We start from the raw sequence: 21,678 nt of genomic DNA, 5'->3' as shown, positions 1-21,678 counted from the left end.
AGAAAGTCTAGGGGACTTAGTGGGGCTATCGCATGCTAAGCTGTAAACATTGCTTAAAACTCCTGTGGCAGGGTTCACATAACATATTATATCAAAACTAAAGAAACCACATTATGAACTAGGATGATGTGTGAATCCATACAGTGCACTTAGAACTGTGCTCACAAGCGGTCAGCAAAGATGAAGAAAGACACATTTTCTACATGGAAAGTATGGTAGATTTTGACCTGGGATAATATAATCTCTTTTCTCCACATAAAAGCAGTTCTGTACCTGTAATAACAACATAATAGGCAAACATTTTGTAGGTTCTGTGTTGCTTCTTTCCAGCATTGCTTATCAGTTCTTGGAAACATTGTCCATCTTCATTTTCTGCCTGTTGTGCAAAAAGCATAGAACCTTTTTGGGCAAATCAAAATAATCAAGCTGGTTGAGAAAATGAGCGACAGATAAATGCTAATAGCATCTTGTATTTTAAAAAAATAATTGTAAGGGCCGCCTATATGAATTGTTCCTCTGCATGAATTACTTCTGTTACAAAGCCACTGACTTCACCCCCAAGCTTGGGAAATGCAGGGTGACACCAGGGCACTAGCAAGCTCCAGGCATGTGGGTTGTAGCTGTTCCAAGCAAACATCTTGGCAGCTTGTCACTGCTCACCCAGATGCCTTCAAAGATATTTTGTATTTCTTTGTGGCCAACATGAACAAACCAGTGAGATTCAACCACCAGAAGTTCAGTCTAGGAACTCTTCTGGAAGCAAATATTTCAGCGTAGCAGTTGAGAGGCATCAACCTGATCTGAGTCCGTTGGTTTCTATGTACCTCAGTTTGCTGGTCCTTTGCTAAAATAATCTGCTGCTTTCCTGCCACACTTGTTTCTTCAGCAGATGAGTACCTTTGTTCAAGTGCTTAGTAACCATATTGAGAAAACACAGTGTAAGGTTTTGGGGGAGGTTTTCCAGGAGAAAAGCTATGGAGAACTTAAATTGGTTTATATGTAAGCAGTGGACTCACTCTTGCAGATCTAGCTTCCACTCAGAAAGGGATTTTATTTACTCATTCAAAAGATTTGTATGGCTGCCCATTTTAAACAACTCTGGGTGGCTCACAGTAGCAATAAAACCAAGTAAGTATAAAACATAACCATAAAACCATAAAACCATAAAATGATTAAACAACAACCTGGCACCTTAATCACCCCCTTAGGATGCCCCACAGCAAGTTCCAATTACCCTAATTCCATTCTCTCGATTCTATTCTGTGCTATCCCAGTTCCTGGGTAAAAGCCACGTCTTGATGGCCTTCCGAAAGGCGAAAAGGGTGGGGGTCTGCCGGATGGCCGGGGGGAGGGTGTTCCATCAGGGAGGGGCAGCCATGGAAAGGCATGCTTCCGAGGCACCACTAAGTGGCAGGATTTCAGGGAAGGGGTCTGGCGGGTGCCTACCCTATCCGATCTGGTGGGACTGGCAAATATTCTTAGAGAGAGGCGGTCCCACAAATAACCAGGTCCTGTGCCATGTAGGGCTCTAAAGGTGATAGCCAGCACCTTGAATTGCACCTGGAAGGAAACTGGAAGCCAGTGCAGCTTGCACAGTAGAGTTGTAACGTGTGCAAACCTAAAACCCCCAACACCGTGTGCACTGCTGCATTCTGGACCAGTTGTAATTTCTGAGTGGTCTTCAAGGGCAGCCCCATGTAAAGCGCATTGCAGTAATCCAAACAGGAAATGACCAAGGCGGGAGTGGCCATGGATATAAATGAGCAGAAAGCATAAGTAGGCTGAACCTTTTCTTCCACGCTCAGCATCTCTTGGTAATTAGAGAAAGAACAACTTGGAACTGGGTGAACTGAGAATCATAGTTCAATTATCCTATTGAAGGGCATTATTTTAATATATGATTTTATATTTTGTATATATATTTAACATGCATGTAACAGTGCACTCTATCTTATTGATAAAGGATCAACTTGCTTTTGCCTTCTAAAGAGAACAGTGTTTTCTCCCCCCACCTTATCTCTTTGTTGAATGCCTGATTGTCTTCGAATGAATAAACAATTAGCTTGGTAAAAGTTGCAAAGAGAGAAGCCCTGAATTCTACAAGAGATAAGGGCGTGCTAACATGTGCTATTCCCTTGGTAACAGGAGAAGAGAGTTGAGCTCACTTTCTTCTTCTGGGATCCACCTTTTCCCCCCTTAGGCCATCCCTGCATTTCCTTATATGGGGATGAGGGGATGTACAATTTGATTACGTTTGTGTATGTACCTATAAAATCGTTGTTGTTTGCTTTGCAAGGTGTGGTTCTTTTCAACACTTTGCCACGGTGTTGAATGACCCATCCAGATGTTTCTTGGCCCAATAAAACATTTGTTAGATAAAATGCCTCCTCTCAAGTTAATTTGGTTCTCTAAACTTGGGTAAATGAATAAAGAAAGGCTAGTGCCTAACACTATCTATTAGCGTGTCACATCAAGGCTGCCAAAGAGAAAATAAAACATACAAAACACTGAAATATCTTGTCAGAATAAGAAGTGTTTTGCAAAGAATGTGCTTAAGCAAGTGAGCAGTAGCAGATATTAAATTACAAATATGGGTCAAGCAACCTTTTGTAGTCCAAAAAACCAAACCAAAACCCTTTTCTCCAGTATTTAAGGAATTCGGCTTGAGAAGATCCCCAAAAGCCTACGAATCCCCATAGTCTTTGTTCTCTGGCCAGTGATCACTGCCAAGAGATACCTAACAGAAGGGCCGGGGGTGGACCAAATAAGGCAGAATAATTTCTGTGTGTATGTGTGTGTGTGTGTGTGGGGGGTGTTATATGGACAGAACTGCAAGCCTTTGGCAAGAGAAGGCCATCCGTACAGAGCTCAGTGACGCGCAATACAAAGGGCTGTTCTGCACATCCACGGCCTGGCTGGCAGTGCTGCAGCTGCCCAGTTGAGGGGCCTTGCATGGCTGATGCCTCTTTCAGCTCTCCTGGGTTGTGGCCCAGAGGAAGCTTACACCTGTGCTTTCCTGCTCCTCTTCTAAAGCGGGGTTTTCTGATTTGCACCAGCAAAAGCCCAGCCATGCAGTTATGATGCTGCAATTTAATTTGATCCAAACACATCTGCACCCTAATGGGACATTGGACAGGGCTGCTCCCTCCCTTCTGGTCGTTGTGCGCTGCTCTTCATGGTCACTGTCATGCAGGACGCCTGCAGCTGAGGAGAGCAGGTGCCCATATCAAGGCTAAACCCTGCTCTGCTTGGCAGCATATTTCTGGCATTATGTGGGTTCTTTCCATATCTTTAACGAGCAGTGATCTAAAAGACTGTCTGATTGGTTCCCATTTGCACATGCAAGCAGCGTGTCAACAGCCAGGGTGAGAGATAGCTGATCTCCCCCACCAGTGAAATTCTGGGCCTTTTGCTTTGCTGGTATAATGGGTTCCCAGGGAACAATGAAACAGTGAAGTGGGAGGATGGTAAAACTATGTTGTTTTCACCAGTGGATGCGTGGGATAGGAGGATGTCAACTATAAGGGAGAGCCAATAAAGGGAGGGGGGCTTATACAGAAGGTCTATAATGAAAGCCATAAGTCCTTAATGACCAACATTTGCTTTCTTGGTTTGACCCAGTGGGAACGGTGAAGGAGAAGGAAAATCCACCAAGCTACTGCCAGAAGTAGAGAACAGACTAAAGTCTGGCCACAATTTCTTAAGATGGCTTCATTGCCTGCTAGTTTCAACATGAGAGACAAGTCACTTGAGGCTGCTCTACGGAAGAGCCCACATTACGGGGCAACCATAGAGTACTACTTGCCCTACATAGCTAAAAAGGCATCTCAGCAAGTGCCTGGCTGACTCTCTAGAACAGTGTTCCTCAACCTTGGCAATTTTAAGATGTGTGAGATGGGTGGACTTCAACTCCCAGAATTCCCTAGCCAGCATGACTCCATATTGAGGGATGCTCAATCACTGCTAAAGCATGCTGGCTGGGGAATTCTGGGAGTTGAAGTCCACACACCTTAATGTTGCCAAGGTTGAGAAATATTGTTCTAGAAAGTGCCTGTTCAAGGGAAGGGTTCCTGAGGTGGCAAGCCTTGTTCAAAACCAGCTGTAAACGTGGAGACAGAGCAGGTTGGGTTTTTGTTCTCATTCCGAGTGCATGTCTCCTTTAAAGACTGAGCAGCACCCAACACTTTCTGAATTTGCTCCTCCCTTACAGAATGTTCCAGATTTCAGGGTTCTAGCAAAGGTGGGAGGGGCTGGCAGCCTTTCAATATTAATGGGTCCATCAGTGTCAGCCAAAAGGTCAATGGGCAGAAATGATGAAGCTGTAGTTCAACATCATTTAGAGTGCTACAAATTTCCTCTCACTGCCGGCAAGAGTTTTCCCAGCCCCACAAAGTACTTTTTCTGCTTCTCTGCCAGTCTTTCTTCAGAAACCTATGTCATTTTCCATGCTTGCTCTCTGAAGCAATATTAATTCATTTTCAGATGTATTCTAGTATAACTTTCATCAGTCCTATACAGAAAAAAATAGTAATATCCTACCAGAAAACAATCCCAGATAGTCCAATGAAGTCTGAGTATGCTTAGTAGATTCTGAAATGTATGTAGTATAGTTCATAAATGCCAGTTTTTTCATCATAAGAAAAACTCAAAATGGACTAAAAAAATCCATTACAATGACTGCAGTGAAGCAGAATACAGTGATTGAAGCATCGTGCACAATAATGATCTTGTTATGAGGATGGAAGAGCTGGAAAACTCTTGGGATAATTAAGAACTAGAAAATGCTTAGTCATTTTAATTGCAAGGATGAGGCTAAACACCAAGCTCCAGTAAACAGCTGTGGCACAGGCCAAATAGCATGAGCTTTTCTGTTTTAAATGACCCGGCTTTCCCACTTCCATACTGAGTCATGCTCAACAACTGCTAAAGTTTCCTTCTTACCTCCTGAGTGAGAAGGCAGAGGCAATATTTTTGTAATGTTCATACAACGTGAAACCTCCTATCCTGCTTGTCCCATTTTGCTCAGTACATTTCTTCTCCAGGCAATGTTTTCATAGCAATGGTGACCAGGATCTGAGGGGCGAAGCTCATACTGAACATTTGAAATATGACAAGAAGCGATGAATTATTTGGTCAGCAGTAACATCATATAACAGAATCAGAGAATGTGAGGGTTGGAGGAGAAGTTCTAGTTCCATCCAAGTGATTTAGATGTCAGGGTCAGTACCCCTAACACATGACAGCCCTTCAGATAGTTGAAGACAGCATGCCTTCCTGAGATCTTTTCTTCTTCAGGCTAAACATACTCAAACCTTCAACTGTTCTTCATTCTTCTGGCTCCTTATCAACTTGGCTGCTCTTCTCTGGAAGGTTCCAGATTGTCAATGTCCTTCCTTTAGTGACACAGCTGGGTGTCTAGAGGCCGGAGGTTTCAAAATTCCTTCCCTGAAGCCCACTGCATCTGCATATCGTGACCCAACTTCCTGCCCTGGTGTAGTAAGCTTGACAGCTTACTGCTTCCATCACCTGTCTTCAAGGAGATATCTGTCAGCCCTTCAAGGCAGACCAGACTAGGAAATCAAAGTCATGCAGGCTAATACTACTTTTATTGTAAAGTTATAGTAAGGAAATCTTGCAAAGTTGAATGTGCTTCCCCCCCTCCCTTCCCTTTAGTTTTGTAAGAACTAGGGAGGGTCTTGTCTGAGACGTTTTCTCAGATTACAGTTCTGTCCCAGACTCAGGTTCATTTTATCTGACCGTTGCCTTGGTAGTGGCTCCTGTCCCTCCAGGTCATTCCTTCTGCCCATTACAATATCTCACTGGTATCCTTCCTGGAATCCTGGTCCATGAAAATGAAAGGGCTCCCATAATCTGTATGCCATTCTGGCAAATAAAATAAAAAATGAAATCATTTCTATAGAGCAACTCCTCTGGCTTTGTAGCCTAAAAGCCTGTACTGATATTTTCAGCCCTTCCTCCTCAGTTTGGGAGAGAAATCACTCTCATAAGAAATAAACAAATTAAACTTCTTCTTTAAAAGTGACTCACAAGACATGATCTCTAAGCCTGATTTATTCAAATACACAGCATGCTCTTAGCAAACTAAAAGCTGGTGCTGATCTGCTATAATTAGTGATTTTAGGAGAAAGATGGCTTTCAGCTCTCAAGACATTTATAGATAGGAAAGTAAATCTTGAACTCTGTCTGAAAACCCGCAGGATGCACTGTGGTGCAGCAAAATAAGATTAACAGTAAGAGAGAATAAGGCTTCTAACACAAAGAAAGAAATTGAAACTTAACGCAATGCCTAAGTAGAGCAGCCATCTATTCCTTGGTGATAACCTGAATCTTGAAGTAAAGTGCTCTGCTTCTTTGTTTCTGGACTTCCTCTGGCTTCTTGGGGTAATTCTAGACATTGATCAGAGTTGATGGGGAGATGGTACAGCCCATTTGTTTTTCCAATTCAGGCACAGAAACTGCTTGCTCTGTGCCCCAGAGTTCTGCCCTCATATTTTAAAGAACCCTTTTTCTTCATGGGGGGGGGGGGGAGGGAGGGAGGGAGGGCATCTTCTGGGTGCATGGGCTGAAGCCCATACCTGAGAGAGGATGTGTAATCAAATTCAGATGCTTTCCGGCATGTAGGATGGCAGGGAAGCTGTAGTATTGTGAATGCAATTATTAGGCAAGTGAGTATTTTGATCATATCATTTTTATGCATATTTTCCACCTCCAAGCTGTATGAACCTGAATGCTTATTGGATATAAGCATATCAGGTGATATGTATTTGTGTAATGAGGGAGGGTGTGGCCTAAGGAGATCAACACCCTATATCAAGGTGTGCATAATTATTAGGCAGCTTCTTTTCCTCAGGCAAAATGGGCCAAAAAAAGAGATTTAACTGACTCTGAAAAGTCAAAAATTATAAAAAGTCTTTCAGAGGGATGCAGCACTCTTGAAATTGCTAAGATATTGGAGCATGACCACAGAACCATCAAACGTTTTGTTGCAAATCGTCAACAGGGTCGCAAGAAATGTGTTGAGAAGAAAAAACCCAAATTAACTGCCAAAGATTTGAGAAGAATCAAACGTGAAGCCACCAGGAACCCATTATCCTCCAGTGCTGTCATATTCCAGAACTGCAACCTACCTGGAGTGCCCAGAAGTACAAGGTGTTCAGTGCTCAGAGACATGGCCAAGGTAAGGAAGGCTGAAACTCGACTACCACTGAACAAGACACATAAGCTGAAATGGCAAGTCTGGGCCAAGAAATATCTGAAGACAGATTTTTCAAAGGTTTTATGGACTGATGAGATGAGAGTGACTCTTGACGGACCAGATGGATGGGCCTGTGGCTGGATCAGTAATGGACACAGAGCTCCACTTCGACTCAGACGCCAGCAAGGTGGAGGTGGGGTACTGGTATGGGGTGGTATTATTACAGATGAGTTAGTTGGACCTTTTCGGGTTGAAGATGGACTCAAAATCAACTCCCAAACCTACTGCCAGTTTTTAGAAGACACTTTCTTCAAGCAGTGGTACAGGAAAAAGTCTGCATCTTTCAAGAAGACCATGATGTCTATGCAGGACAATGCTCCATCGCATGCATCGAAGTACTCCACTGCGTGGCTAGCCAGTAAAGGCCTCAAAGATGAAAGAATAATGACATGGTCCCCTTCCTCACCTGACCTAAACCCTATTGAGAATGTGTGGGTCCTTCTCAAATGGGAGATTTACGGTGAAGGAAAACAGTACACCTCTCTGAACAGTGTCTGGGAAGCTGTGGTTGCTGCCGCACAAAAACTTGATTGTCATCAGATCAAGAAACTGACAGACTCCATGAATGGAAGGCTTATGGCTGTTATTGCAAAGAAGGGTGGCTATATTGGTCACTGATTTTTTGTTTGAAATGTCAGAAAGGTTTATTTGTAAATTTTGAGTTGTTTGTTCATTATTCTCACTTTAACAGATGAAAATAAACAAGTGAGATGGTGGAATTTTTGTTTTTCATTTAGTTGCATAATAATTCTGCACACTAATAGTTGCCCAATAATTCTGCACACATAGATATGCTCCTAAGAAAGCCAAAACCTCACTTTTACTTTCTTAAATATTCAGGTTTGAGGTTTATTAACATTTTGGATTGACCGAGAGCACTGTAGTTGTTCAATAATGAAATTCATCCTCAAAAATACAACTTGCCTAATAATTGTGCACGCAGTGTATTCCTTTGCATTGGGATGGTGGTAACCCTCTGAGGTTTACAACTGAAGCATCAAAGTGCACTACTTCGCTTTTTCCTTCTTTTAATTTTTTACGATAACTTTATTAAAGTTTAAAAAACAGAAGGATAAAAAAGAACAAGAAGTAATCATCAAGAAAAAGAATAGAAGAAAAGGAAGAATAAAGTGGAAGAAGGAAAGTGGAAGTGCAGAAAAAGAAAAAGGAGCAGGAAAAAAAAAGAATGACTTCTGACTTCTTTTACAGCTTATTTACTGATATACAATACTGTGTAAAGGATTTAGGCAGGTGTGAAGAAATGCTGTAAAGGAAGTACAGTATGCTTTCAAAAATGTATATTGTAATGTGTGACTACCCTTTGGCTTCAAACCAGCATCAGTTCTTACACTTGCACACTTTGTATACTTGCACAAAGTCAGGGATCTTGTAGGATTAGAGTCAGGGGTATGATTAACCAATTGTACCAAGCAGATGCTAATGATCATTATTTTCATATGTAGGTTGAAACACAGTCATTAACTGAAAGAGAAACAGCTGTGTAGGAGGCTGAAAGCTGGGTGAGGAACAGCCAAACTCTGCTACGAAGGTGAGGTTGTGGAAGGCAGTTTCCTGTCACAGGACATACACCATGGCAAGACTGAGCACAGCAACAAGACACAAGGTAGTTAGACTGCATCAGCAAGGTCTCCCCGAGGGAAAAATTTCAAAGCAGATTGGGGTTTCCAGATGTGCTATTCAAGCTCTTTTGAAGAAGCACAAAGAAATGGGCAACACTGAGGCCTGTAGACACAGTGGTCAGCCAAGGAAACTTAATGCAGCAGATGAAAGACACATCATGCTTACTTCCCTTCGACATTGGAAGATGTCCAGCAGTGCCATCAGCACAGAACTGGCAGAAACCAGAGGGAGCCAGGTACATCCATCTACTGTCCGGAGAATTCTGGCCAGAAGTGGTCTTCATGGAAGAATTGCAGCCAAAAAGCCATACCTCCAACATGGAAACAAGGCTAAGCGACTCAACTATGAATGAAAACTTAGGAGCTGGGGTGCAGAAAAATGGCAACAGGTGTTCTGGGCTGATGGGTCAACATTTGAAATATTTGGCTGTAGCAGGGGGCAGTTTGTTCACCGAAGGGCTGGAGAGCAGTACAATAATGAGTGTCTGCAGGCAACACTGAAGCATGGTGGAGGTTCCTTGCAAGTTTGGAGCTGCATTTCTGCAAATGGAGTTGGAGATTTGGTCAGGATCAGTGGTGTCCTCAATGCTGAGAAATACATGCAGATACTTATCCATCATGCCATACCATCAGGGAGGCATGTGATTGGGCCCAAATTTATTCTGCAGCAGGACGATGACCCCAAACATACAGCCAATGTCATGAAGGACTATCTTCAGCGTAAATAAGAACACGGAGTCCTGGAAGTGATGGTTTGGCCCCCACAGAGCCCCGATCTCAACATCATCAAGTCTGTCTGGGATTACATGAAGAGACAGAAGGATTTGAGGCAGCCTACACCCACAGGAGATCCCGTGGTTAGTTCTGCAAGATGTTTGGAACAACCTACCTGCCAAGTTCCTTCAAAAACTGTGTGCAAGTGTAGCTAGAAGAATTGATGCTGTTTTGAAGGCAAAGGGGGGTCCCACCAAATATGGATTTGATTTGGATTTCATTTCTGTTCGCTCACTTTGCATTTTGTAAATTGAGAAAAATAAACAGTTACAATATATATTTTTGAAAGCATTCTTCTATACAGCATTTTTTCACACCTGCCTAAAACTTTTGCACAGTACTGTAAATAAGCAGACATTAAAGTCTTACTCTAAGATTACAACTTAACCTCCATTTTTCTATAATCTATTGATTTTACTAATCATCAAATCCATACATCATAATTTCATTTTTTTCTGTTTCCCACAAAAAATCCAAAAGGGGCTTCCAATTACTGTTAAAATTAGTTAATGTCTCTTCCCTAATCAAAGCTGTCCATTTCACCATCTCAGCCACCTCCATCAACTTTACCCTCCATTCTCCCATTGTAGGTAATAGCTGTCCACACTACTTTGCTTTTCCAGCCCCTCGATTTCAGTGAAAACGAAGAAGGTTGCCAAAGCGAAGCAGCCAGCTTGAGGTGCCTCAGTTCTCTTTGTGGAGCCACATCAAAAGGGAAATGAGAGCTTACAGTAGGGTGATCAGTGTCAGTTCACTTTGGACGTAGGTTATATGCTCTTTTTTCTCTTAAGATCAAAGTACAGCGTAAGGGACTAACTATATACTGTTGTTATTTTAATGAAAAACTCTCTTGGGGAGAATGAGGCTAGGAGACCACTATGAGTGTAAGACAATTCCACTCGCACAGGAAGGCTGGACAGAAAAAAAACATAGGTCCCCTATTACTATATGCTCCCTGAATCAAAAATGATCATCTCATTTTAAAATTGAAATACTTATGGAAAATCTTAGTTTCCTTTCAGTTTAATGCAGCAGTTCCCTGCTCCCAGTTGACCCCAAGAGGCTTTTTGCCCTGCAGGTTTCAGAGACACAAAACAGCACCCGTGTGATGTGCAGGCAGGTTGATTGGATGTGAACTTCCCTTTCTGTTTAATAGCAAACCTTTGCTGTGGTGACAGCTGGTCCTGAAGAAACAGGAAAATTACTGGAAAATAAGTTTGATTATATCTTCTATACAGGTGATTTTCTCTCCTTGAATATTCTTTTCAGGTTATTCTTTTCAATAGTATTGTTTTTTAAAAAATTGATCATTAATGTCTGCAGAACAATCTGTGTGGTAAGCCAATATCCAACTATTGAAACTGAAAGGTTCAGGTAATTTATCTAAGATCATGCATTAGCACACAAACACACACACACACACAGACACCCCATCTGCAGTAGAATTTCTCTCTGTGGCTACTGCAATGCCTTTCTAGAAGAGCAAATTGTTAATAATAGCAGCAGTTGGCCATGTGTCTTCGTTCAGTAGCTGTATCACGTCTACTGCAATGCAGCTGAGTTCGTGGCAAGTTAGTGGCAGCTTCCAGATTGCAGTCTTGCCCACAAGTGGAGGAAAAGACGAGTTGTCACACTGTAAGTAGTAGAAAGGCTGCAAGAAGAAAGATTCTGAGTGAGTTAGGGAAATAATCCCAAAAGTAACAGCAGTCCAAGAGTCGAGAGCCAGCTTGGTCTAGTGGTTAAGGCTCCAGGCTAGAATCCTGGAGACTGTGAGTCCTTCATTAACGGCGGCCGGGTGACTTTGGGCCAGTCCCGCTCTCTCAGCCCAACTCAGCTTACAGGGTTGTTGGGTGGTGAAAATCAGAGGACGAAGGAGTACTAGGCTTGTTTGCCACCTTGAGTTATTTATAAAAAAGAATAAAAAGGTGAGATTAAAAAAATCTAAAAAAAAAAAGACTTGGATAGCTGGAGACGTAATACACCTGGACATCCCTGTACTTTCACAATTTTACATAAATAATTATTCTTTGTTACTTTTTTAGAATTAGTTCTTTTTGAATCTTACAATGCAGTATTGATTTTTTTTTTACCAAGAAATCATAGGAATTTGTGTAGCTTTCAAGTTTACGTAGTTCAAATTTTTGTAGCCGTCAATACATTAAATATTTGTAAATCACTGTTTTTCCACCTATCCCACAACATTGATCTTTAGTCAAATAGGATATCACAGGCTGTCATGTTTTGATCTTTTTTAAAATATAAGTATCTTCCAAATTCTTTGTAGATCTGAAAATATTTTTTACAGTATATACAAACTGCCTAGCCAGTGTTGCCTTGCCAACTATGCTTAACATTTAGTGGCTGTTTTTTAAACAACCTGTGTTGAATTTTGCTGATCTGCATGGAGGAATGTTAGACAAAAAACAACACAGTTGTCTTCTGAACACACAATTGTGGCCCCTGATGCTGGATGGGAGGTGTGGGTGTCTGTATATCTCTCTTGACCCAAATTTTGCCATACCTCAACAGGGAATAGCCATGTAGGAAAGGCCATCATGACTGCTGCAGCGAAACATCTGACACCTTTGACTCTGGAGCTGGGGGGTAAAAATCCCTGTTACGTGGATCACTGCTGCAATTTCCAGAATGCGGCCAACCGAATTGTATGGGGAAAGTTCCTCAATGCTGGACAGACATGCGTTGTACCAGATTATGTGATCTGTACAGCTGAAACTGTACAGTTTCTGAAGTTATCTGAAGTAAATACCTTGCCTGCGCCAAGCTATCTGTGAATTCTATGGCCCTGATCCCAAGGAGTCCCCTGATTTTGACCAGGTGACCAATGACAAGCATTTCCAGCGCGTCCAGGATTTGCTGAAATGTGGCCAGGTGGCCATTGGTGGAGAGACCGATGAGAGTGACCATTATATTGGTGAGTATGTAGCTTGCAGGAGAGGGAAGAGCAAGGGGAAAAGTTTGGAGTTTGAGAAAAACGGGAAGACATTTTATGATTACTATCTAGTAAGCTTATGGAGAAATTCTATGTAGTCTCTAGGAGTCAAAGACAACTTGATCGCACATAATGAATCATCAATCAATCAAGCTTATGAAGAAGGGCATGGTGAGTAGGTATAGGGATGAAATCAGGCTTCAGGTTGGTGCTGAACAAATGTGTTGGACTTTAACTCTCTTTTTTTTTTTAATAAATTTTTTATTTTTTACAACAAACACAAACAAACAATAACATAAAAAGCATAAAAAAAACCATCTTCCATTTTAAACCGTGTGTCAGCCAGTTACCAATCATTTGTGCCATCCTTTCATAATCTTCACTCATCATTTATATAGAATCTCATGTCATCTATCCAACACATATTTATATATTTATCAATTATCAATTATTATTCATTTGTTACTAGTCTATAACACCAGCTTTCATAATAGGATTTATATCATTTTTATCCATTGATTATATATATATATATATATATATATATATATATATATAATAATTTATATCAGTTTGTCAAGTTTCTATTATATAATTTGCTGATCTATTACATTACTATATCTTTTCATCCAACCATTGATAAAACAAATCCCATATCATATAGAATTGTTTATCTTCTTGCTCTCTAATTTCAAATGTTAATTTACTCATCTCTGCACATTCCATAATTTTCTTAATGACTTCCTCCTGCATAGGTACTTTTTCATTTTTCCAGTTTTTAGCAAATACAATTCTAGCCGCTGTCAGAACATTTACAATCAAATATTTCAGTTCTTTACTATATGTTTCAGGTATAATTCCTAATAGGAATGTCTCTGGTTTAAAGTCTATATGTTGTTTTATCATTTTTTCCAACCATGTGTGGATTTTAATCCAATATCTTTTAGCTTCTGGGCATGTCCACCACATATGGTAGTATGTACCGGGCTTCTGATGACACTTATCAGACTTGTTCTTGTACATTCTCGCAATCCTTGCTGGAGGTAAATGCCACCTGTAAAACATCTTATACAAGTTTTCTTTATATGCAGTTGACATTGTCATTTTATAGTTTTGAGACCATAATTTTTGCCACTTCTCTAAATCAATTCCGTATCCAAAATTTTCCCCCCATGCGATCATTGTATCTTTAACCTGTTCTTCCTCCATCTTAAATTCTAGTAAATGTCCATAAAGTTTTTTAATCACCTTTTCATCAGTACCCATCAAAATTTTGTCTAAAACAGTCAGCTCATCATAAATACCTTCTGCTTTAAAATCTTTATCGAATCTAGATTGTATTTGCAAATATGAGAACCAGTTCATTTTTATACCTTGTTCTTCCAACGCTTGCATAGTTTTAAGTTCACCCTTTTCATTCAATATCTCAGTATATCTAACTGTTTGTTCCTTTTTATATGTTATTGAATAAGAAAAGGCTTCAATAGTGGATATCCATCGTGGAACTTTTAAATAATATTGTCTTCTTGTCTTCTCCCAGTTTAAAAACAATGCCTCTCGAATATAGTGCCTTCTAAAGTAGCCCTGTGTTTTCATTCCCTTATACCATAAGAAAGCATGCCAGCCCAACAACAGGTCATGTCCCTCTAAGGTCAATAGTCTATTATTTCTTAAAGTTATCCAATCCTTTACCCACATCAAATTTGTCGCCTGGTAGTATAATTCCCAGTTAGGCAAGGCAAACCCACCTCTTACTCTTGCATCTTGTAGTAATTTAAGCTTTATTCTTGCCTTTTACCCTGCCAGATGTATTTCAATACAATTTTATTTAAATCATCAAAAAACTCTTTCCCTAAACGAATTGGAATTGTCTGGAATAGATATAACATCCTAGGCAATATATTCATCTTAATAGTGGATATTCTCCCAATCATTGATAATTGTAAATTCTCCCATTTTGTCAGATCTATTGCAATCTGTCGTTTAAGTTTAACATAATTATCCTCCTTCAATGTACTACATCTTGGTGTAATATATATCCCTAGGTATTTAACCCTGTTTGTGACCTGTATTTCCAAGACTTCTTCCAATTCTTTCTTTTGCCTTGCTAGCATATTCTTTGTTAATATCTTTGTTTTATCTTTGTTTATTTTTAATCCTGCTACTTTTCCATATTCTTCTATCTTTTCAATTAATTTAGGTGCTGTTTCCAATGGGTCCTCTAGTATAAATACTAGGTCATCTGCGAAGGCTTGCAATTTGTACTCTTCCTTTTGATCTTCATTCCTTTTATTTCTTTCTCTTCTCTTATATTCCTGTTCAACACTTCTAATGTTAAGACAAACAACAAGGGCGATAGTGGACAACCTTGTCTCGTCCCTTTTGTTATGTCTATCTGTTCTGTTAAATCTCCATTTATCATGATTTTTGCAGTCTGCTTATGATATATTGTTTCAATGGCTTGGGTAAATTTTCTACCAAAGCCCATTTGTTCCAATTGCAGTAGCATAAATCGCCAATTCACGTTGTCAAAGGCTTTTTGTGCGTCTAAGAATATCAAGGCCATTTGCTTTTCAGGGTGTGCCTCATAGTATTCCGATGTGTCCAGAATTACTCTCATGTTGTCTTTAATTTGTCTCTTTGGCAAAAATCCGTTTTGATCAGCATGGATAAAATTATTTAAATATCTTTTTAGTCTTTCTGCCAATATTGAAGCAAAAATTTTATAATCTGAATTTAATAAAGATATTGGTCTATAATTTTTAACCTGTTGTGGGTCAGTGTCCTCCTTTGGTATAAGTGTAATGTATGCTTCAGTCCATGTTTGGGGTATCCTCTTCTTTGTCATAACCTCATTCATAACTTCCAATAGTTGAAGGCTCAATATGTCCTGGAAGGTTTTGTAAAATTCCACTGGCAGTCCATCTGGACCCGGGGCTTTCCCGACATTCTGCTTTTTTAGAGCTTCTGTTAATTCCATCATAGTTATATTCCCCTCTAACAATTATTTCAATGTCTTTAGGTATCTGAGGCAATTTCGCTTTCTGTAAATATTGTCTTACTTCTTCTTCTTGTACATTCTCTTGATAATACAATTTTCCATAGTAGTCTTGTATAATTTTTTTCTTGTCCTCATTACCAAAGCGGATCTGTCCTTCTTCATTTATTAATTGATTAATCCTTTTTGATTCTCTCTCTTTTCTCAGTTTATAAGCTAGCCATCTACCTGGTTTATTTGCATCTTCAAAGTAATTCTGTTTAGCACTTCTAATTTTTTGTGCCAGTTCCTCCTTTTCCATTAATCCCATTTTATGTTTAATTAGATCCATTTTAGCTTTAATATCTTTTTTTTGCGGGGATTTCTGTAACTCTTCTTCCAATTTTTTATGGTCATCCTCCAGTAGTTTAAAAGTCTTTTTCTGCGTTATGTTTCTTTTCCTTGTATAATCTATTATTAAACCTCTTGTATAAGCCTTCATTGTATCCCAAAGATTCTGTAATGATGTATTGATCGTAATCAATTTTCTTTCCTCCATGTTAGGCTTTATACGAGGGTTTAATTGCTCTAGTAGATCTTACTTCTCGTTGTTCTCTGGGAACACCATCTCCCCCACTTTCTTCTTTTTCTTTTCCAGTTGCTGCTGCACCTTCTTCTTGAAACTCAATTAACGATTCTTCCTTTTGTGTGTCTTCTTCTTTTCCTTTAAAGAATTCTGAATAGAATAGCTCTGCTTTTTGGACTGTATCAACTCTTTGTCTTTGTTCCTGCCAAGTGAACTGAAGACCTTCTGGAATAAAAGGGAATGGAAAAGGAAAAATCTTCAGGCACTTGTCCGCCTTAATCCAATAGTATGCAATTAAAAAAAATTAAAGGAAGAGGAAAAGAAAGCTAAATTTCTTTTTTTTTTTTAAAAAAAAAAAGAAAACCAGCTGAAGAGAAGGTAGAGAGGAAGAAAAAAAAAAGGAGCAAAAAAAAAAAAAAGAAAAGGAAAAAAGAAAAAGAAAAAAAACCAAGGCTCTAGCAAGAAGTACGCTACTGCCACTAAATGTCCAAGGCTCTTGTGACTAAATCAGGCTTTCCACCTTAAACATTTTCAGAATCCACTCTCCGCTGTCTTGTTTATAGTTATTCAGGTGGCACCTATATAAACAGTTTGTCATGCACTTCGCTATCTTTTTAAGAGTCCTTGAGTATGAGTAAAACAAGTCACAGTAGAAAAAACAATATATATATATATATCCAAGCCTCTAGGTGGCAGTGCTACTTTCTTTCATTAGCTTTCGCTTCGCTTTTCCTCTTTCCCAGCCGGGGAGAGAGGAGAGAAAAAGGAAGAGAAAAGAAGAGAAAAAGAAATATGCTTCTTAAAACACTAAAAAAAAATCTTAGTCCTAATGCTTGAAATCAGAAATTATTAAGTATCAAACAGAAAAGCCAGTCCAGTTGAGTTTAAAAATAAAATAAACCACACTCTGCCAGATTCAAGTCCATAAAAAGGGAAAGTTAAATAACTAAAAAAAAATTTCCCAAAGGCTTAATCTCGCCGCTTAGTCCCACTTTTCTTCACTTTTAAAAATTCACTTTGGATTACTTAGGGTGTTCTCTAAGCAAAATTGAATAATAAAGGTCCATCTCACCCGGTTGACACACTTTCTTCTTCCGTTTGGAGCTGTCCCGGCTTTTGCAGTCTCAATGGCTGCCGCTCCGTCGCTGGTTTCAGGGACTTCTCCCGGATCAACCAGAGATTTTGCGATATCCCTGGGATCAACAGGACGTGCCCTATCTAGTTGCCGTCTCTACGGGATGGCTTAGGTCCCTCGGGACCGTCCAGCACCGGAGATAGCTGCGATCTTGGGAGCTCCAGATCGCACACCGTGCCGCCGCGACGCCAGCTCTGCCTCTGACTTTAACTCTCATTGATTGACAGATTTTGTGTGGGATTTTGAAAGTTGTAGTCCCACAATCTGGTGAGTGTGAGATTGGGAAAGTCTGTTTTGGAGAGAGCAAGAAGACAGACATGTTTTCCTGGGTTTGCGTATTGGAAGTGTAGTGCTGGGGAAAACTAAAGCTCTGGTTAAATTGGAGAATCAAGTTATGATAGATAAGCAGAGCAGGTCTTGATGTGATCTTTTGCCCATTACAGCTCCCACGGTGCTGGTGGATGTGAAGGCATGGGAGCCCATCATGCAGGAGGAGGTTTTTGGGCCCATCCTGCCCATTTTCACTGTGAAGGATTTGGAGGAGACCATCCAATTCATCAATTGCGGAGAACGCCCATTAGCTGCCTATGCCTTCTCCTGTGATTGCAAGGTATATTGTTTACGTTACAGCATACTGTATCTGGGAGAATCTGGATTATTTCCCATCAGCCTATCCATGATGGCTAAAAGAAAGGAGACTTGCACTATTTTCAAATTGTGCTTAGTGGTAAGCTGTGATGAACCAACATGGCAGCAGTTCTTGGCCCACTGGTAATACAGTTTGGGCGATAGATAACTGGCTTATGCACACCTCCACAGTGCAAAGGAAACTACATTAACAGTACTATTTTTAAGGTTCTGTCTTCAAAGCAGAGCCTCCCTCTCATCCCCAGCCCGCTGCTCAGGAGGCCGCAATTGCTCTAAGTTGTTCTGGTACGACAGTGGTCTTTCCCCTTCTATTGCATCAGAAGAGCTCCCAGGCAGACATACTAGGGCACAAATGTGGGTCTTCTAGGAGATCAGTACTCCCATTGGTGCACCAAAATCAGTTGTGAGACTCTGAACCCCTTGTTCTTGGGGCAGGAGCCTCTGCTTGTGGCCAAATTAAGGAGAAGCAAGTATCTACACTGAAAGTCCAGTAGCCAAGGAGGGCAAAATTAAACAAACAATAGAAATGAGAGCTTGAACACCAACGATATCCCACCACATGTTCAGGAGAGCAACTGGTGGTGATACTGTGTGAGGGCAGCAATATTGCTGGCCTTGTTGAGCTGCTGTCCTTCCTCCCGTCTCAAATGTCCTCCCAGGAGCCTGCTGGGTCTCTACACCCTGCCCTACCTTGCAGCATTGGTGCAGCGGTTTGGTAGCTTCTTCTGTCCCAATCGTCTCTCAGGGAGCTCCACTCCATCCCTGGTCTGGGAGAAAGAGAGGCTCCCACAACCTGTGCTGTCCTTTGGGCAAAGAAAAACTGGGAAAAAATGAAATAATTTCTCTACTATGCCCCCCTGACCTTGTAGCATAAAAGTATGTGGCTAGTTTTTTCAGCCCATCCCTCTTGTTTTGGAGACAAATCTATCTTGCAAGTGACAATGAAATGTTATTTTTTTACAAAGCTAGGATATATGGAGCCCAGCTTACAAAAATGCACACCATGCTCTTGACTGAGCATAAGATTGTGGTTGTCTGCTATAATTAGTAATCTTGGGAGACAGACAGCTTTCAAGTAATACATCAGCTCCCAAGAAATTAATAGAGAGAAGAATAAATCTTCAACTTGTCTCAAATTACACCGAATGTCCTAACTTTACAGAGAAATAGGAAGAAGAGAGAACAAGATTTCTGACACGGAGAGAAAAAAGGCATTGAAACAACTTCTTGGAGGTCATTTCAGCTCTTTATCAGAGTTATTGGGGAGATGGCACCCTCCATTTCCCTCCAATTCAGGCCCTGAAATTTCTTGCCTGTGCCCCAGAGTTCTGCCATTGTTTTTTAAAAGAACAAGCTTTCTCTTTACCTGGGAAGAGAGGAGTTGAGGGAAACTTCTGAGTGTTTGCTGTAAAGCCCTGGCTTGGGAGAGGTATTGATTATTTTAACTAAACCTGTCATCTTTATTCCCACTCATTGCTCTTGGCTCTATATGTAGTGGGGATAGAAAACAGGGGGTCCAAAAGAGTTGATTTGAATTTTCAAACTCTCGGCTAATATACTATAATTCATAGAGAAATTATTTTTTATTTTTCTTTCCAGTAGCTTTTTAGGAAATGGCTAATTGGCCAGGCTTACAATATTGGCCATTTTGTGAGTGTGCCAGTGACACATTTTCACCATTCCAAATGTTGATAGTGGCACAAAGGCTAAAGACCTTTTCTGTTCAGGTAGTCCTCAACTTATGATCACAACTGGGACTGGAACTTCCATCACTAAGCAATGTGGTCATTGAGTGAGTTGTGCATGAATTTACGATCTTTTTTGCTGTGGTCATTAAGCAAATCACGTGGTTGTTAAGCGACTCTGGCTTCCCCCATTGGCTTTGCTTGTCGGAAGCCCCTGGAAAGTTCCCAAATGGTGATCATGTGACTCTGTGAAGCTGCAACTGTCGTAAATATATGCCAGTTGCCAAGGGCCTGAATTTTGATGACAGGACTGCGCGGCTGCTGCAACAGTTGTAAGTGCAAGGACTGCGCATAAGTCACTTTTTTCAGTACCATTGTAACTTCGACTGGTCATTAAACAAATAGTCATAAGCTGAGGATTACCTGTATTAAGTCCCTTAGTATTATAGAACTGGGACCTGATAAAACTCATGTTTGGAAGATTAAGGACAGGACTCCTAATACTCTTCTACTGTTTTTCTCTTTATAGATTGTGAACCGTGTACTGGATTGTGTTAGCAGTGGTGGCTTTTGTGGCAATGATACCGCGACACACGCAACATTGATTTCCCTAGCATTTGGTGGCATTGGTATGATTAGCCTTTTATCTCCTATGCCATTTCCATTTCTTACCTCCATCCTTATCCTTCGCTTCCAACCTGAAAAGTTCTCCCTGTTGATGATTATTTCAATCAGACTAAAGACAAAGACATTAAGAGTCCATTTTTTTTTACTATTTCCAGCATATTTGCAGTTTAAACCAAATGTAATCAAATAATAAATACCCCACTGTGCTATACATGTGGTCATTTATAAATAAATGTGAGAGCTGGAAATCTCCTGGTGTACATTACGCTGGGAAGCAGGAGTAAGCGGAGGAGGCTCACTATTTTTAACTTTGTAAGTGGTGCTAACAAGACCAAAATGTGTTCCACAGGACGAACAGCTCTGGTTCAATAGGCCTGGTCACGCACTGCACTAAACCCAGCTTAACGTGCTGTGTAAACCAAGATTGTTGCATTTTGAGTACAAAACATGGTTAAACTGAAGAGATATACAGATTTAATTTGTACCAAAAGAAGCAATAGTCTCATTTTACTGGGGATTAAGGCAGTTGTAGTTCAACAATCATGAAACACCTCAGGCCAGCAAATTATTATCCAACCAAGCTTTGCTTGTCCTTATTAGATTCTCCTCTTTAGTCCCTTCTTTAAGAGTCATTCTGCAGAGTCCACTGAATATAAAACCTATAATAGAGAGCACTATGAGGGGAGTGCTTTTAAGGGCAGCTATCATCCAGCCTGAGGAAAAAGAATAAATAGCAAGGGCTGCGCAGGTTGTGTTGTCAGGTGAAAGATGGCAGTCAGCAGATTTCATCTGAACTTCCTCTTTTTTTTTTTAATATTGCAGGACTCAGTGGATTTGGCAAGTACCACGGCAAGTTTACTTTCGACACATTTTCTCACTTTCGTGGCTGTCTTTTGCGCTGCATGGGCCTGGAGACAATCAACAAAGTGCGCTACCCCCCATACAACGATCATAAGTTGCAGCTAGCGATCTCTGCTTCGGAGATCAAGCGCAGAGGCATGTGCACTTTGCTGTGAGGCCTGGAATCACATCACCTGCGTTCGTAAGGAATCCGGCCAAGACTTTTGCTGAGGTTGAGAGGTTCTTCCCTTCATCAGCTGGTCCTGGAATTTTGCCTCATCACCTGCAGAGACCCTTGAAAAACACTCTCTCTTCTGACGAACCTTGTTTTCACCGTCTTTGCTCCTTATATTGTTTCTTTATCCTCTATCAGCTTATATAAATTCAACATTTAGTAGTGGTTAGAAAATTTAGGTGATACCCTCCCAGTCTCTTTGCACAGTTGTTGGATATAGAACATATCCTCAATTCCAGTAACAGCTAATTATACAATTTATTAAAGTTTGTGGGTAAACATTCATCTTCATTGGAACACATAAA

The 21,678-nt window shown here is 40.5% G+C and overlaps 1 pseudogene; it reads left to right on the top strand.

The window, feature by feature from the left end:
- The first annotated feature begins 3,811 nt into the window (after positions 1 to 3,811).
- On the top strand, positions 3,812 to 21,314 carry LOC103062366 (aldehyde dehydrogenase family 3 member B1-like; annotated as a pseudogene).
- The last annotated feature ends 364 nt before the right edge of the window (positions 21,315 to 21,678 follow it).

Source organism: Python bivittatus, unplaced genomic scaffold (genome assembly GCF_059951505.1).
Source record: "Python bivittatus isolate LINGU-HERP-01145 unplaced genomic scaffold, Pbiv_v1 ctg000480_np1212, whole genome shotgun sequence".
In the NCBI taxonomy this organism is placed as follows: Eukaryota; Metazoa; Chordata; class Lepidosauria; order Squamata; family Pythonidae; genus Python; species Python bivittatus.
This window is presented reverse-complemented; position numbering and strand designations above follow the sequence as displayed.